Consider the following 19,766-nt stretch of genomic DNA (forward strand, 5'->3'; position numbering starts at 1 on the left):
CAGTGAAAATGAAATCAGAACCCAACTCTGGCAGTTACACTGGGCTATAGTTCACAGTGTAGTTTCCCAAATACCATGTTTGTTTTGAATGCACAGTTTGCATTTGAAAGGGGTGTTTCTGCCATCCCGTAAACATGACTTAAGGGAGCTTTAGTTAGGCTGTGTCATTTCATTATCTCTTAAGGTGTTGCAGGACTTGCAGATGTAGCCGTGGTGTTTTAAGATGCAGTGGCTCCTGCTGTACATTCTGGCCATGGACGGGTGGGTTTTTGGGAGCAAGAGAACTTTTTTCCATTCACTGCCTCTGCTAGGGTAGGTTGTATCTGCCCGGAAAGGAGAAGCATGGGCGGCTTGGCAGTGGTAATGTCTTAAATCGTCACTGTTGGATCTGCTAAAGCTTGTCTGTCAGAGTCCTTATTACTCATACATATTGAGCATGAGGGAAAAAGCAGGATTAGGCCCCTTTGACAGAGGAAATGTGAGAAATGACATAAACAAGGCTGCAAACAAATGAGTCTTTTTGCAGCATCCTCGGGTTAGATGTTCCTGTTTCACACATGTTTGTGTAACCCAAGAAGAACTCTATTATATTCAGATGTTTAGAAAACAATGTTTAGAAAAATCTTTGTGAAATCCAAATCAAATCAATAGAGTTCAAACTTTGATATGAAATGAGAGGTACTTTAAGTCAACATTATGATCATTATAATGAAGAAATTTGTTATGAAGGTGATTTGATTTCTCAAGGGCCTTATTCCTTACACAAGTTCTGCACCATATTACTTCTTTGGATTCAATAGATTTACTCCCGATTTACATAAGTATGCCTTGAACTGAATCTGGATGAGTTGATTTATATAAAAGACCTTTACATAAATGGTAAGAACATATAAGAGAATAGTAGTGGCCATTAAATTCTAACTCTATAATCAAGAAGCTGCCACCTCAAAGCGAAGTCAAAGAGTAACATTTATCCTATCAAAGGACAGAAACACACCATGTGATCCATCTGTCCAATTAGAACAGCTTGAAAACTGATTACTCGGAATGAAAGGCTTGTGAACAGACCAATAATTATACATCAAAATCATTCAGGAAATAATTCTGATTAATGGATATATTTGAGAAAATTGTGATCTATTTGCAGACAACTTGTAAGCAAAAAAGAGGCAACATTTCCCTAATAGTTGATTTGCTCTGAATTTTTCTCCTAGCTCAGCTAAACGCTGACCTTTAGTTACTCAATGACAACATGTATTTCACTGTCTGACAGACAACAGACTGCTCTCCCCAGTTAGGGATCACACATGTTGGAGGTGGAAAAGACCTGTTCACTCCCTTTACCTATCCAATACTGATGCAAAATAAGTCTTTTCAGGACATTTCCCAAGCACAGTCTTATGCAGAACAGAATCAGATATAATTTTGTATCTACCCATTGAAAAAAACACTGGAATGTAAAAAAAGATTCTTCATCCAGTTTTGTCACTGTCCATTGCCCCATGGGTTTAATCATGGAATTTAACAATATGGTATTACATTTATTGAAAGCTGACGCATGCCTCAGGGCTTGGTTGGACTGTAGTTTGAGGGTGAAGCTAGTTCCAAAAAATATGGTTCTAATTCTTATACTTCCCATACTAATCAGAAGCCCATTGCATTATACAGACAATGTATTGTTTTACAGATTGCTTTTTTTTTTTTTTTTTTTTTTTTTTCTTTCCCTGCACAGAAGTTAGACATTGGTTTGCTTTTATTTGTACTTTATTTATTTATTTATTTATTTATTTATTTATTTATTTATTAATCTGTCAGGACACCTGTGAAATACCTCTTCTGCAAGTGAAGATCACATGCATATTTTCATATAGAGTTGGCAAGTGCCAATGCTGATTATGGTGGAAGTTGTAGGTGTCATCAAAGTACATCAAACCTAATGAAAATGTGAAGGAAAACAATCATGTTTTAAGGATTTCTATATTCATCCACAAGCCAGAAAGGAATTACAATGATAAAGAAAACTACATGTTGCTCTTAAAAAGGCTTGTAAGCATAAAGAATGTATGTCCTTAACAATGTCCATAAAGAATGTATGACTAACAAGTTACGTGTGTACATGTAGAAACTATGTGTATAACTCTGAGTACATACTTCAGATTCAAATTTCAAGTGAATCTGTAGAAAGCTACAGTACAATATTGATTTCATTTGAATTGCTCCTAATTAGCTGAGAGAAGTATAACTAAGGTAATTTATACCCACAGCACTATATCCTCAAGACTGCTTGTTTCTTTATCAAAGTTGATTTAAAATGGATATTGCATTGATAAATGAGGATCCCATGCATCCTCTTCAAAATCACAATTGGAGTAGCCATTGCATATTTGACAAATACTCATATAACATTCTAGTAGATTGTATTAAAACTGCTAAGATGCTTTTTTTTTTTTTTTTTTTTTTTTTTTTTTTTTTGACTAGAAACCAATAGAGCAGAAAGCAAAGTTCAGTCACTAGCCACACTAATCTGAAGTTTCCACAATACCAAACTACCACTACAAGGTGTATTTATAATACTTTTCCTCACTACACTTATTGATTCATATGAAAAGATGGATACAAATACCTGTGTTCTGGAGGCATGTGGGGCTTCATTTGTCATGAGGCATGGATCTTCCTACTGCTGTGAGATGTGGAGAGACGAGAAACTAAGATAAATAACAAAAGTTAGGTTGACATGGAAAAACTTAGAACAAACTCTCCTTGATGTGGGAGTAGGAAGAATTTTTGGAGTAAAGAAGGCCAAAAGAGGAATGTCTTTCTATGATATATTCCCTATGTGAGCCACCACCAAAAACAGAGAAAATTGCTATTGATAGCAATAGTAGCTTCAATTCAGGATGTGGCTGCAGCAATCTAATTAGACACCAGGCACTTAATACTTTGAATTCTTAGCAATGATGTAACATAATGCAGCTTCACTGAGAAAAGCACCATTCCTGCAAAATGCCCCCAGTGACTGACAGAACGAAATTCATACAATTACAGAATTAGAAGAGGAGAGGGAAGGAGATATAAACAAGGGAGAAAATAATGTTTCATGTGGTAATAATGTTCAGATGAAAGGAATGTGTTGGAAGATCATTGGTGAATCAAACCTGGTAGACATTTCAAAATACCTAAATGAAATGAGAATTTAAATCTCCTTTTAGAGGTAACTTGGGTTCTAAGGACCACTGATTTTTAACAAGCTTTGCATTTCCAAATGGTTTTTGAAAATAAGACTGATGGACCAAATTTATTTTAGAAAAAATGTCCTATCATAGACATTGTTATGCTTATATTCCAATGGCTTAAATTATTATTTTCAATGTCTGAACATTTTTGAACATAGAGAAACTGGAATTCCAAACACATCCTGTCTCAGTTTGAGACTTAGACCCACCTTTACTGAACAGAAACATAACTTGACTGCATTAGGTAGTACCCAACAGGTAGGAAGAACTGGGGATAAAAACTTGGCCAGGACAACGGTCTAATGATTTCACTAGATATGAAAGACTTCAGAGTCAATTCTACATCAATACATCTCATAAGTGTCCCAGTAGTCCTATGGAGAAACTCTCAGAATGACACCCTGGTGGAAGCCTCTCCTCCTGTGAAGGTTCCAATTTAGTACTATAATTTGGCTCATTGAAATGACTCTTGAAGTAACAATATGAAATTGTAGCCATTTAAAACACTCCAACTGCCGACTACTAACCACATAAACTTTCACAGAATCACAGAATCACAGAACTGAAGGGGTTGGAAGGGTCTCGGAAGATCATTGGGTCCAACCCCCTTCCAAAGCAGGTTCCCTAGAGCAGGCTGCCCAGGTAGGCATCTGGATGGGCCTTAAATATAAAGAAGGAAACTCCACAACCTCCCTGGGCAGAAACTTTCTTGCAACTTTCTTGTTGAGAAAAACACATTCTGAGTCAAAAGCAATATCTCTGTCTGAAAAGAGGTCACTGTTGAAAAAGTTTCTAAGTATGTGTCAGTTTTGAAATCTGCTATGTAAAGTACTTGCAGTTTACTCCTCTGTCATAGTTTATGATCACCATAAAAGAGTTGCAGGATAGTTTGAATGCATGGTCTTCATCCACTGTAGTGCAAAGTCAGGTAGTTTAACTAGTTCCTTGCTGACAGACCAAGATGGCCTGATGAGGGAGAACCTCAACAGTACAACTGCTGTTGGCACAGCTTGTTCTGCAATGGATGTTTGACCTTGGCTATAAAATATCTCATCCATCTGTCAAAATACGAGGCTCCGCTGCGGATGTATACAGGGATAAGGGATAATGACCTTATCATTAGAGTTGGGGATAGAGCAATGAAGATGGATTCAGAAGTAAGAAGGATTATTTATCTATTTATCTATTTATTTATTTATTTATTTGTAGCAAGTTAGTGAAATGCATTTTTTTAATTCTATTTTGTGGGGGAGCAAACAATGATCGGACAATGGCATAGGTAAATCAGCATTGCTGTATTTATTACACCAGGGCAGTTGGGCTTACTTCCAATAGCTGATGATCTAAACTAGTCACTTGAAAATCATTTTATGCTATCCACCCCAGACTGGTTTTAATATCTGATACTTTTTTTAAATGTTTTTTAGAAAGACTGTGTAAGATGTTCTTCAGATTTTTTAAAGAAGTGTTTTAAAACAAATTGCCTTGATTGCTTTGTGATGCTAAGTGTGACTTCCCCAGTAAGTTAATCCTCACAAAGTGTAGTGGGAAGCAGCTAGCTTTTGGTGAATTAAGTACGCTGTGCATGTCAGTAGGAACTGCTGTGATGTATGTGAATGATCAGCCAGAATTAAGTAGCTTTTTTTGTCATTTCCATCTGAGGTAACCTCTCAAGCAATTTTTCCTGGAAGTATGTACTTGTCTTGACAGACAGAATTTCTGGACACAGAGTTCACATGATTTTCTGCAATCAGAGACAGTTGCTTTTGTTACCTGTGTATTCAGATGTGCAAGAATGGATTTTGTGTCCTCCCTAAAATGCTGTGTGAACTAATTTTACATGTAATTGTGCATCAAGGGGAGGTTCTTGGTTCCTGTGAAACACTTCTGGCCCAGAGGATTGGCGTTCTGTTTCTGCAGTTCTCCCACACAACAGATGCTTGTGGAGCTTAACCAAAAGTGAGTTCAGATCCTCTGAGCACAAAGGACATGAGGAACCCACATACCTGCAAGTAAAGTGCTGTGTGGCTTGTCTCTGTGTCTACTAGCTATTTGTTTGACTTTCTACATGCTTATGATTTTCTGTTCAGGTAATCTTCCAAATCCCTTTACTTGCCAAAGACCTCAGACAAAGAGAAGATGATGATATCTGTTATAGGTATGAATTTCAGACAGGGAGAAAAGAAGGTACCTCTTTACCTTCGAGTAAGGTTATCTGCACAATGGCACAGTGTGCTTCACCCACAAGTGAAAGGTGATGGGAACTCTTCGGTTCAATGAGAAGTCCTGAAGAGAACGAAGGAAATGATCAGAAGTCTAGAGCTTATGTTTGATGAGGAAATATTGAAAGCATTTGGATTCTTTATCTATGAAATAAAAAAGCATCAAACAGAACAAAGCAACAGAAGAATGAGTCAAAGCAAAGGAGAAAAATAACTGTTGTCAAGTAGGCAAAAACATGTTGTAAATATATTCTTCCCCTCCGAAGTTTTGTAGCCCTTCATGAAGAAGAAATATATCCAGTGTACCTTCGGAGGGATATTCACCTTATACCGCTCAAATCCTTTCCTTAGCAATCCTTTCCTTTCCTCACAAGCCAGTGGTCATGGCTTCCTTGACTGGCTTCTTAAAAGAGCAAAGATTTTTAAAAATGTTTACTAAACATTGAAGAAAGTTCAGTGGTAACACTTGCCTTCACATGAAGTGGAGAACACAGAGTTTATCAAACATAAGTAGTGGCCTGTGGATCAGATTCAGAGCTGATGCAAGCTAGTACAACATAACCTTTGAAAGAGTTTTTCATTCTTCCACCAAACCTGAATTTAGCCCTTAATTTAACTCAGAGGAAAATGCAAATTAGCCTAATTAAACATACAGTTCAAGCAATCAAGATACTGGTTTTATACTATATTGATCTATTTTAAAATATCAACGTAGGACAGTTAAAAGCAAAAGGGGCAATTAATGTCTTTCCCTGGAAAGGTGTGAAAGGTACCTGTCACGTTTCATTAAATGTATTTATTCTTTCCTTTCAAATTGTCTCTCATTTCAGCAGACCACTCTTCTGGGTTAATAGTGACAGAAGACAGCAGCACTGCTGTTAGCACCCTACACAGCAAATGTAGCCTATTAGTGAAAGATAGGGAAACCTGAAAATAAAATACTTTGTTGGTGATGCTTCTGAAATAATGCATATGAATGTAACAGTCTTAGAAAAGCAACACTGGAGCTTGCTACATGTGGCTTTGTGAGAGACTTAACATCTTTGGGCAGCAAACATAAACAGTAGGAGAAAATGTGTTATTACACTAGCTTTACAAATAAGTATATAAAGCACATATAGGTTACGTGATTTGTTCAAGATCATGAAAGGAAATATCTATGGAGTCACCAGATGTTTTCTACAGATCTCCTGAGTCCAGCTCCTGCGATTTCTGATTGTTTCTCAATCCTAAAGGAACAGCCATCCTTCAGTGAAGGAGCTGTTATGGCAAGTGACATTTGAATATTTCAAAAAAGATGCTTTTACATACAATCTTTAGTTATAGCCTGTCTGAACTGGTGAAAAAGCTGCCTTGGTTTCCATTGGTGAGCTAAAATCTGCAAGGGGCAAAACTATCCTCTGCCTTCATGGGAGCACAGTGTGACCATCCGGGGATCAACCTGACCAGAGGCAGGCAAGGCACCTGCCTATCCCTGGGCCAGCCTGACCTGTCAAGGAGGGCAAGGAGGAGCTGGGAGAAGGCTTCTTGCTGGGTATGCCACAGTGGAAGGAATGGAGGTGGAGACAAACAAAGGGAGAAGAGGTGATGGAGAAGGAGGAGGGTCTTAGTGTATTTTCTCATGAAACCTGAGCTGTACCTTGTGTGTATTTCTGTAATTTCCTCTGGAGCAAGTACTGCAGGGCTGTGATCACAGCTGCACAGCTTACAAATAACCAACAAATGCAAGCATCCATAAGTCTCTGAGTTGTGACCTTTGATGGTGGAATAGATTTCCCTCGTGATGCTGAGATTCTCTGACAGCTGAGCTTGACTCCAAGTTTACATGTTTTGTCAGGCCAACATCTCTCAGGGTTTGTGGTTAGGGCAGCTTTGGTGGCAGCCGTTGTTTTCAGGCCATGATAGAGACACTGGTCTGCAGCAGCAATTCTTCTGATATTTCTCCAGGTGAAAATCTGCACATCTCTGACATTTTCTTTGCAATAGGATTCAATGTTGCATGGGTTTTTAAGAAGTATAATTTATGCCAGTGCCATTGAATGATTCACCTTTAACCAAAGATAAAGCACTACCCATGTTGCTTCTGATTTAGCCTTTTTGGCCTAGTTGCTGCAGATCATTTTTGCAAGGAAAAGGTTGTCTGCAGCACGAATCCCCCAACCAGTGAAACTACTTTGTCTTAATTACCTCAGGATGAGAGAGTGCCCCTGAAGCAATCATCTTTGTTTGTTAACACACCCTATCTGCTGCACTACTCCCCATAAATAAAACATGACCAAGATTACAATGTCATGTTCCTGTGGACTCTAGACCCTGGTAACTGCTCAAGTAGAATGCACAAAAACATCCCACAGCAACCTGGTGTATATTGGAGGGCATATCGGAGGAATGTTTCTCATTCCTAAGCAACCACATGCATACTGGCTTCTAATATTAAACATGATGTTTGCTCAGATGCTAACGGGAAGTATAAGACATATTCTTTCTCGCCTTTGTCTCTCGTAAACTGCAGATCCCAGGCCAGATCTAGCTGCTAAAAATCAGCAGAAGTTCCAAGATCTGGCCCAAGTGTTTGCCCTCTGCAGATTGCCTAACAGGAGCTCAAATCCACAGTGCAAGCAATTACCATGGTGTTTGTGGGAGAAGGTTGTAGGTGATGCTGGAAGAGGCTTTAAGGGTTCATGAGCATTTTGTCTTGTTTTTCTCTTGTTTTTCTCTTGTTTTTCTCTGTAAGTGCTTGTCCATTATTGCTCTGCCAGAGTTGCTCTTCTCCCCTGGAGAAGGATAGCACTTGATTGCTTAGGCTAGGACAAGTGAATACTGTAAGTGCATAGGCTGGTCTCTTAAATACCTGGGAGGGGGAGGTAACAGGTATCAACTCTGAGGTGTTTTCCTGCACTTGGATTCTTAGAGGAAAAAATAGAGGGTAGAGTCACTTCTGCACTGATTAGTGTTTTACTCCGTGGTTGGTCTCATTAAGATTAAGGGGCACTATAGGGTTAAGAATGATTTAATGGAGGTTAAGAGGAGGGCACTTCGAAATCACTTCCTCAGAATAAGTTAAAGTTAGATTAAGGGGCAGAGTGAAGCTGACCAGGTAGCTCGGAGGTGCCCTCCTGCTCATCAGGAGGAACACATATGTTGATGCAATCCTTAAGGGGCTTTGGCTTGTGGATGCTGTGGCAGCCTGGAGTGGTTTGGTAAGGAAGTATAGAATAAGGGCTGGCCTGAGATCTGGCAACTTCTGCCTGTTCTATCGGGCTACTGCAGAGCCACGTGGCTGAGGAGGGTTGAGGAGGGCTCTTTTGCCCTTCTGATTGCATGAGCCACTTGTGTTACAGAAATGCTCTGTTTGGCCTGCAATGGATGTCTGTACATTCATCAAGACCAAATAAATTATTTTCCATGTACTCTCACTCTCTCCAGCCCTTTTTTTTTTCTTATAAAAACAACATTTTTCACTCTTCTACCATCTGTCTAGAAAGTAAACATTAATCCTGCTACAAAACTGCCTTCCATTGAACCACAGATGAGCTACAAAGACCACTGCTGGTGCTTGCTTTTTCAAGTGGTTCAGTGTGGTTCTTCTTCAAAGAAGGTCCACAGGGAAGATCCAAGATGTGGAAAGAGGACAATTAAGAAAACTAGATGTCTTCAGGCAGGGAAGGGGATAATCTGAGGTCTGTAAAATTGTGTGTGTGGGTAAGGATGGATGAAATTATACTACCTGGGGAAGGTCAAAAATGGTTCTTCACCCAGTGTGCAGGTTAGCTGCAGAACAACTTGCTGCATGGTTCTAAAAGTTTACATGCCTTAGAGGGGAGGCTTTCCAAGCTCACAGAAGAGAAAATTGTTGAGGATTCCTGAATACACAGAAACCATCTTTGACCATGGAAGTCACTGAGCCACAAATGGTTGGAGACTGGAAGACTATTTGGAGAAATGTTGTACATGTTGTCTTGAACTTAGACTCTTCATATACACCTGTTTTTGGCTGCTCTTGGAGAAAGAATATACAGACCTTAGCTCTGATCATATTGATCACATATAGTTTTTCTGCGCTCACATTCAGGGGCTGACAGTCAAATCAGTATGGATGGTATTATAGGCTGGTGTATGCTCTTCATGGTGTCTTTCTAAATTTTTCATGTTTGCAATTGCAATGCTGTATTTGTTCATTCAGAATATCTCTGTCCATGTGGCCCAAATAATAATATTACTTTATACATATATACATATATACATATTCTTTTCTCTATATCCAGTCATTTCTCGGCATCTCTGCTCAGAGAATCAGTTGTTGCTAACTGTCCTAGTGTTTTTTTATGAGAGAGACAAACATCTCTCTGCAACATCCTACAAACAGGAACCAACAGCTCTTTTTATACAGGACACCAAACAGACATCAGACAGGGCACAGTGCTGTCTGACAGGCTGCTCCATGGATTATCAAAGGCAGCTGCCTGCCAGTGCCTTGACCTACTGTATGCTTTGGTCAGGCCACGCATTTCATTCATTTGTGATTTCAGACGTGCTTTTTGAAGGCAAAAACTCTTTTCTTGGCTAGTTGCTCTAAACGCAGGACTCCGAGTCTCTGTAGAATACTCCAGTCCTTTTAATGATTTTTGCCCTGTCACTTATCGAGTTCTGTTTTTTTCCTGGTGCTGCAATAAAATGATATTTCCTTTTCTTGTGCTTTCTTCCTACTACTGTACTTTCAAGTTTTGTTTTGTTGGTTCAGTATTGTCTTGATAAATTCAATACTGTTCTTCCTGGTTTCCTCTCTCATCTTTGTCTTTATAGTGTTGTCCTGATTAACAATAATCAGCCTTTTCTATTTCTTGAGCTTAAATCTCTATATCTGCCCTCTTATCTTTTGCAGTTGCTTTGTTTCCTCAGATGCAACCCTGACTTTTATCTGGCATCTCTCTTTCAGCCTCTCTTGGCAACTTTTTGCTAAGCATGTTCTATTTCTTCATTTGTGGCACCATTTTTCAGACAGGTATTGTGCTGAGATTTGCTAGATTTCATCAGTTAGAAGTGCACACTGGAAGTTATGTAAGCACTGAATTTTTTTATTTAAAAGATACCGTGTTAAAATGTATAAAAAGAGGGATTGAAAAAGAAAGATGACCAAAGCAATAGCATTATCTCTAGTCCTAAGGTTACTGCAAGAAGAATCTGCAGGATAACAGCTTTGGTTTGCAGGGGTTTTATTTTTATTATTATTATTTCTATTTTATTTAAATAGAGCCAATCTCCATATTGCATCAAATCAGCGCAGCTCTAAATCTCCCCAGCTGAGGGTTTGGCCCTGGCTGTTAATTCATTTATCTTGCTCAGAGACCTATCATCTGCAGAATATTTCAGTCATTTTGCAGCTGGGGCGAGAAACCTGTTGGGGCAGATGTCTGTGTCCGTGCAGAGGAGCGAGGATGTTCTGAACCTGCCTGTGCCCAGGTGTGCAGTGCTAAGGGTGGAGCTCCTCAGCTGCTTCCTTCTCCCACAGGCAGGTGTGTAGGCAGGGGCTTGGGGGGACCGGCTGGCCTGTCACCAGGAGGGTTATAGGCTGCTGGAAAATAATGCTTTCTGCCCAAGGACAGGGCAGGAGGAAGACTGAGCACCTCAGGGGCTGTCTCGGAACAGCTCAGCCTCCCAGGGCTGCTCCTGGGCGGTCTGGCCGTCATCTCTTACTGCTGTCCCGGGGCTGCACCTGGAGGTGTGATCTGGGCTGTAATTTGTTGATGAAAGGATCTCTTAATGCAGAAAGACTGAGTTACTGACCTCTGAGTCCTGGCAATTAAAAGTCGGTAATCCAGGAGGGAGGAGGACCCTACAGTCACATGTTGCACTAATATTAGTTGTGGGAGGCCACTGCTTTCACATGCTGATGTTGGGGGAGACTCCAGACAGACCAGCAGAGTTAACAGCCAGAGCCTGGCCTTGTAAATCCAAACTGCCAGTTTTTGTGACAAAGAACAAAAATGTAATTGTTTAACCAAATGTATGTGTCATAACTTGGTGACCTCAGTGAATATGTTTTAATTAAGTCCTTTTGTTGCTTTTCACCCATTTTTCCCCCAAGCGATTCCAAGTTTTGGAAAACAACTAAACAAAGTCTGCTGTGATTATTATGCATCTAACAGAACTGTGAATGACCCACAAATGAAAAAACACAATATACCAGCTCCCGTCTTTGGCTTTTAGGCAGAACTAGCTGCAGCCATTACCGGGGTAATGAGAACTTCTAAACTAACAGTGTGATGTACTGCAGTCATCCCCCAGGGCAAAGCTGAGCATTGGACTCAGCTGTTGTGAGCCTGCTCATTCCCCTGAAGTAGGTGGAGCCAAGTTGATGCATATCAGTTCAGGATTTGGCCCAAAGACATTCGTTTTGTCTTGGGAAAGGGACAGTCTGTAATTGTATCATTCAAGCTGGAAAACTGGCCTAAAGGCATAAGTGCAGGAGATTGTCTGGAGAATGATAGGAGACAAACCCTAGGTGGAATGAAGTGGGGGAAGCTCCACAAACAACCTTGGAGAAAAGATTCAGAAAACCAGGGTGATGTGGAAGATGTGAAATATGAGTTAGGTGGAAAGAAGCAAGGAGCAAAAGGAGAAAACATGGGAATGAAATCCAGGTTAGAGAAAGGGGAGGGCAGTGAGGCATTATGCGAGGAGCCCTGAGAAAGAGCAGGGCTTTGTGGGAGGTGAGGGTCTGCAGAGGTGGATGGGTTTCTGTGCTGGGCAGAGGAGTGTGAGAAGGGGAAAGCATTTGGAAGCTGGAAGTCCTCATTGCCCATTTGGGATAATAAGCCATTAGAGCACTAGGAGGTTCCAGCAAGACAGCAAATGATATGAGCTAAAGCAAAGGATTATGAGTGAGGCTGGTGTTTGAGTTTTCATTGCAGAGGTAGGTGGGGAACGGAGCGTGACTGGGCAGGTAACTGTTCTGCTTTTGCAGACTTGTGGAGAATTTTCTAAACTCAAACGAAGAACACAAAGAGGCAGACCATTGAAAATAACTAAGTGGACGATATCATTCCATTATTTTTAACTCCATATACCATTGATAATTAATTTGTCTGACACCATATTGATTTTCTGTCTCTTGTTTTATTGTCAGTGTTTTGTTTGTAATATATATCTGGTAAAGTTACAATTAACCCATATTGCCCTGTCCAAACACATCTGTGCATGTTTAGAAGCACAACATAAATATGGTGCTTTGAAATGATGCTTGAAATTAATAGTAAAATGTTCATGCCTGTTCTAATGAAAAAAAAATAAATAAATGAGAGGGGTGTTTTCATAGATTAAGGAGAGCTAGAACCGATGTTTTACTGAAACCTGTTTGGAGAATGCAGTGGTTATCTCATCATGAAATTATTTCTGTTTCACCCATATCTAGGACAAAAGATCTGTATTGTAAAAATTCAAAATATTCTTCTGTAGATTTTCACCTAACTGATTAGCATTTCTAAAGGAATATTTGTGTTCAAGCCAAATCAGGATACTTTGCATTTCTTGAAAGAACTTCCCTTCTGATAACATTAAAAACCTTGATATAAATATGATATGATTCTCTGTTTTTTTTTTTTTTTTTTTTTTTTTTTTTTCTTTTTTTCCTTGGTGGTCTGACATTGCTTTAGTTGTCCTAAATGTGAGCTTTCTTGCCTATAAAAAATTAATACTGTTTTGAATATTCAGGATAGCTAATATCTACACACACACTTGCACATACATTCTCCCCTTCTTTGACTTAGGTTTTCAGTGCCATGCTGTGAATCTCAGTCACAAGGAATACCAGTTGCTTTGGGCAATCTGCAACAGAAAAACCAAGGAAGAAGCTCAACCCAAACAGGTAGCAATGCCCTCCTGTGCCCCTTGGCTTCTGCACCCTCAGCTTTGCATGACAGAATGGCTTTGCTTTACCTTCAAGACACACAGTAGACGACTGTAGACAGTCCTGCAGAAGCACCAAACCACAACGAGAGTGCTCACAGTCCCCTTCCCCTCCCTGCTGTTTGTTATCCTATAACTCAGATACTCAGACCCTCCAAAACGTTTAACCCATCTGCAGTTTCCCCGATGCCTGCCCAATACTGTCCTTCCTAGCTGTCATCAGCTCTCAATGCATCCTGAACAAGCTTATTAAACATCCTCCTTCCTCTCATGGTGCATGCCAGAAATTATGGCCATGTACTCTTGTCACATTTCGTGACTGCTTCTCCTGGATTTTACATAACATTGTGATCTGAAGGGAGCTTAGTCCTAAAGTTCATTCACTCCTAGCTTTGAACCACCAGTCTCTGAATATGTGGGGAGTTCAGAGACTTAACTTAGTCACCAGAGATCTCTTCTTGTTGAACGGTGTGAACATTTGTTGCAGAGGTTGCTTGTGCAGTTAAGTAAAGCTACAGTACCTGTATTTTCTGTTATTTTCATGTTTCACAGTATGAGCATCATTAGTTTCTGATGAGAAATGGACTCAAACCCCAACTCCTCACTTGAGTTCTTTGGAGGACACCTGAGCTTTTCCCCCTGAAGTTTGCAGAAACAGAATTCTGGTGCTGGACACCAGTTTTTTTTTTTTTGTTTGTTTTGTTTGTTTTTGTTTTTTGTTTTTGTTTTTTGTTTCTGGCTCAAGAGAGCACTCTTCCACTTGGATAAATCTTGTCTGTGCAGGAAGCACAGCCTTAGGAAAGCTCACTGTCAATGAAAACAAAAGCCAAAGAAACTAAGGGCCATCACAAGCCTCACAATCTTCCACTCCAAGTGTGAGACATGCTTTGTGACCTTGCTTTATCCAGTATGCAGCAACATGTGCAGACAAAACCAGAAAAAAAATCCCTAGGAAAACAAGAGGCCTGGCGCCACATACTCCTCCTCCATGGGGAGATGATGAGAGAACAAAGAACATGTGATGGATGTGAGACACATCACATAATGTGATGGCCTCAGATAGTCAGATGAGCAAGGATCCAAGCTTCCACAGGACAGAATGACACCTGAATTTCTACAAGAGATTTCAATCGAAAGTGAAGATGCTGGGGTGAGTGTTTCAGTGCCATGGTACTCTTCTTGCAGTGAATGTTCATGGATCATCAATTTTAGTGGTTAGCATAGACATGTTTTCTTCTGGACATTGCATGGCATTCCTGACTTTATTAAAATCATGTGTTGTACTGCTGTGCTTTTTTTTTTTTTTTTTTTTTTTTTTTTTTTTTTTTAATTCTTCCTTGTATGTAGAATGTCCTAGTTTGACTGCTGGTCCGGTGGCTATTTTCCAGGAAAACTGTTTTGTAACAGCTGGCGCACGTTCCTTGACTTTAGCTCATAGACTATCAGAGTTGAAAGTCTGCCTGTAATCATGTAGTGGAGACAAGGCATGTTTTTAACTTACATAGTGAGGATGAAGCCATGACAGCAAAAATCACTTTCCCTACAGAGAAAGCTACAGATAGGCAGAAAGAAAAATATATTGTGACCAAAGGACGAAATTCTTCACTTCTGCTACCATGTTGAGTCTATAGGTGCATATTGTAGGTACTGATGCAACTACTTGTATGTAGGAGATAATTTTCACACAGAAGAATTAGTAATAATCTATTCCAGTAATTCCCCAAATAAGGGGGTGTTTTCAGCAGGGACAATGTGTTTCTCAGTTGCTTTTTGGAAGTGGGGCTTTGAAGAGAATCCTCCTGAAAATTAAACCTCAGACAACTAACAGCCATCATTTAATACAGTCTGAAATAAATCTCACAGGAAAGACTGAATGATGATGGTTTCTTGGAATTTGCTGCCCATAACCATTATACATACTGGATCCAATCCAGCTGCTGTAGTATTGTAGAGGTTGTTGAATGAGATGCTTTTTACAGGTTCTGAGAATCCAACTTTGTGATTTTTCAGGGTATGCAGGAGAGACTTGTTCACATGGCAAGAGATGTTTGTAACATACATATTCAGGGAAAACAATTAAGGAAATACTTTGTCCCTCTGAGTGCTGCCTCATTTCATGGAATTTGGGGATATGTGTAGTGGGAAGGCCTGATGGGGTTATTTGTTAGCGCAGGAGCTGCCTGTCTTTATTACTTCAGTTGATCACTCTCACATGATTACATTGTTCTATAAGTACAGACCAGGTCATCTAGAGCAGCTCTCTAGCTTGTCTTTCTGAATATGAATTGAGACAGGACAAATTCTGGTCTTGGATGGCTGATCCTGACTCTAGCTGCCATCCCAATGCAATGCTGGCTGGGGTGAAAATCAGGGGTTCTCTCAGCTGTGGCAATGGACCACTGGGCAGGCATGCCACGCATATCTGAATTTGCCCACTGTATTTGCTTGTAGGCTTTGAATGGAGTCCCCAGCCCCTCAGTTTCTTTCACTTGCATTTCATCCTCCTCTGCAGAAGATGGCTGGCTGGCTGAGAGGTGTCTCCAACCAGATTCCTGCTGAAATGAGACATACTGTTCTACTGTACATTCAGTCTGTCTGGTGTAAAGATTCAATCTGGAAAGTGGGCTCTAAGACACAGAATTAAAAAGGAAGTTTAAAATTATTAAAACATGAATTTTAGTGGGGGAAAGATGTAATCTCAATGTGTCTTTTAACTCACTGCAGAAATTTAGTGGCTGTAGTTGCACAGGATGAATCCTGCTTGGCTTCCTCTTGTAGGTGGGTGCCTTGATATGGTGAGTGGACATGACATGTAGGAGGATATAACCCTGCTGAGCTGTAAAAAATGGGACATCATAAGTAGTGGGATAGTCATCTGCCTTCTTGCAGTTAGCATGTTATTATGTCAGGTTTGATGTTTTGCTAATTGTGCCTATGTGGAGTGTGGTTGGCGTAGTACACTGGCATCATGTTCGTGTCTACACAGCATATAGACATTATGCTACTTGATTTTTCCTATGCTGGGTAAAGGTTGGTCTCAACAGAACAGTTGTTTCAAAATATCAGAATTTTCTGTTGTAGATAATAAGAAATGGAAGCGTTAGATTTTGGGTCACAGTGTACAAAAACACTATTGGAAAAACAGCATGCATTGTTCCTGCAGATAAAAACAAAATAAACAACAAAACAAAAGCTTACAGAAGCCAAAGGAGATGCTAGAGAAAAAATGTGAAATCCACTTTAAAGAGAAAAAAGCAATAAGTCAGCACAGTACTAACAGGTAACACAGAAGGTGACAAGTAGCATGTCTCTTCAGAACCCCAGACAATGCCCTCTCTTACACAGCTGTTGTCATTTCATTTGAAGGACATTAGTAGCTTAATCTTTACTGCACTCATGGGAAGAAAGGAGAAGAGGTAGCACCTAGAAGTTATACTTCCCTGAATGGAAGTGTTAAGGGTTATCAGGTAAGCTAAAAAGGTGAACTAAAAGTGAAGTGATGTCCTTGATGTTTGATGTTCAAGCACAAAAAGAGAGAGCGCAAAAGCAGTGTAAGGTTCAGGTTTTAGTCCTTCCTAATATATAGTGTCCTCTCTCATGAGGCAGTTCTTGAAAGCAGAGTTCTCCGATACCAGACATAAACATATCATATAAGCAGCCTATCAAAACACAATATCCCTTATTGGGAGGCCACCTTTTCTTATGTGCTTTTTGCCGTACTTAAAATAGCAACATTGTATGTGGTTAGCAGAACAGTCTTATATACTAAAAATTCTCATCAGTTATTTAACTTAACATTGTTTAAACATCAAGTTATTTCTTTTATATTTCCTGTGAGCTCCCAACTTGCTTAGAGAATTAAGGTGTTTTCTTCTGGGTTACTTTTTTTCATGCCAGTATTGTACAAAGCCTTGTGTTTACCTTGCAGGCATCTTGATGTTGGTGCCAATGCAATTTATTCTTGTGATGATAAGAGACTGGCTTGTACTTGGTTCTTCTGTTAGCGGGGTGTTTTGAAAGTCTGTTCTGATGTTTACTGGCTGTTTGTCTGCTATGTTCCTTTCCACATCCTGCTGACTGAGCCTCAGTACCACCTTCAAGTTAATGTTCTGAGTTTGTAATAGGTGTGTATCTGTGATATTTGTGAACATTATGCCCAGCCACTGCTGTGTTACATGATTGAAGCTTTATCTGATCAACACACGTATCTTCCTCCCAAACATATTATTTCTCCTGAGATTACATTTGATCCCAACAGGGTCTCCTGATGGTAGTTTTGAGATGTTGCTAGTTCATCAGCTATTGTATGCTTTGAACTTTGGAAGTCTCAACTTTTGTCTTATCCTGTCAGCCCTGTTGGCTCTAAAAAAACCTGTAATAACAGGAGGAAGGAGGACTATAGGCATGCATCTAGATATCAGCCTATTAAGGCCTTGTGTGGGAGAGATCCTCTCTATTTTTTTTCCTCATTGAGGTTTTCAGTAACAGGCTGGAAATTTTTTCCTTTCTCTACTTGACCAGCTTTCACATTTCTTGGTAAATTGCACAAATTCATTGCAAGCAAGCTTGTGTCTATTGTCTGCAATTACAGAGTGTGGGATAACATTTGTGATGAAATGCTTTATGGCTTTGTTTGGAATGGTCACTGTGGTAGTGTCTGACAGTTTGTCTAGTTTCCAGGAGGAGGGTCTTACATTAAGCAGTTTAGCATGAGTGTATCCCTTGTTTTGACCAGATTTTTTTTTTTTTTTTTTTTTTTTTTTTTTTTTTTTTTTCCCCCTCAAGATGCTGCTCTCTGCAATGCCCTGGCCAGATTCCAAGTCAGGGAATAATTTTCTGTCTATAAAAATCCCTCTTGAAGTTATGAACAGTCAAGTCCTAAAGACTCTTGAATTTAATTTGACAGGTTAAGGAAATGTCAGCTTTAGATAATGAGGAGAAAATCTGAGATGTTTATTCTTTTTATATATGTGTATATATATATAATTTTCAGGAAATAGAACTTCAGTTTTTATAAAAATCTGGAAAACATTTTGGAATGTTGAATGTGTTTCCCCTATGTTTTGTCATATCTTCTGTTTCAAGCAGCTGTTGGGGTGTGTATCTTATAAATCAATATGTATCTCTATCATTAAAAAAGGTGTTATGGTACTGAACTCTTACATCATCCTGTAAATCATATTTTTCATTGTAAGGAATTTTCAGTTTAAAATAGCTTGCTTTTTTATATAATAGAAAACTTAATCAGAGGAATATTTTATTATTTTATTTTATTTTATTTTATTTTATTTTATTTTATTTTATTTTATTTTATTTTATTTTATTTTATCTTAAAAGAAGTATTAGTCAAAACATGAACATTCTCAGTTATTTCCTCAACTTTCACCTACTAGACTGGGAATTTGATTCCATGTAAATCCATTCAAAGTAAGATTTTATCAGTTTTCTTATTGCATAACTAAAATTGCCCAATCATCTTCATTACTTGAGTAAAAAGTTTGCAAAATATCTGCAGTGAGGAAGGATGATATAATTTATGAACAAAATTCGGTTTGTATTTGAACAAAGATGCTGGTTCATTAAGACACTATAGAATCTTAAGTCAAAAACAACAAACAAACATACAAATATACTTTGGCTGTTTCATGACAATGAAGAAGGAAGTAGGAAATATAAGTATGTATAGTACCGTATGGAACAAAATAGTTAAAGGTTTACATGTTATTTTTTGGAACGAGAAAAATGGAATTAGCGACAAGTCCCTTTGAGATCCTTTGGGATGGAAGATGGCACATAGTGGCAGGATGCACAGTATTTGCTGTATTATTATAATCTTTCTAATTGTTCAGAGAAATAAAATGTACTTTGCTTGCCATCCTGTCCCTCAAATTTCCATCCCCTCTTAGAATATGCATTTGAACAGTATGAAATGATGTTTTGGCAAGCCCTGTTGAAGATAATTATACAGACACTTTATTTAGGTCAAAGCAACTGGGACTACAGTTTCTTCTTCCAAGTTCCTAGAGATTGTTATTTTTGTGGAGGGGTCATCTGCATAACTTAGAATGAAGAGGCCCTTGCATTGTATATGAGGCATAATTTCATATATTTTTTTTTATCCCTTTTTGCCTTTGATCTGCATAGAATAAGGAAAACCTCCTCCAGTTTGAGTTTCAGAATTACATGAATCCTGAGTTTGAAGGAGCACAGTGTGCTGGGAAGAAAAGGGAGAGAAGGTTAATCTTCTATAATACTTTCTATAGGAAAGGAAGGAAATATCTTAATAGCATGTTGCAACAACAAGTGCATTGTGTGTGCGTGTGCATGCGTGTGTGTGAGTGCACGCATGCTCATGCCTCCAACTCTGTGGTTGAAGCTGGCACAGAGAGCCCAACTAATAAATAAA

This window comes from Aythya marila, assembly GCF_965140915.1.
Source record: "Aythya marila genome assembly, chromosome: 5".
Lineage (NCBI taxonomy): Eukaryota > Metazoa > Chordata > Aves > Anseriformes > Anatidae > Aythya > Aythya marila.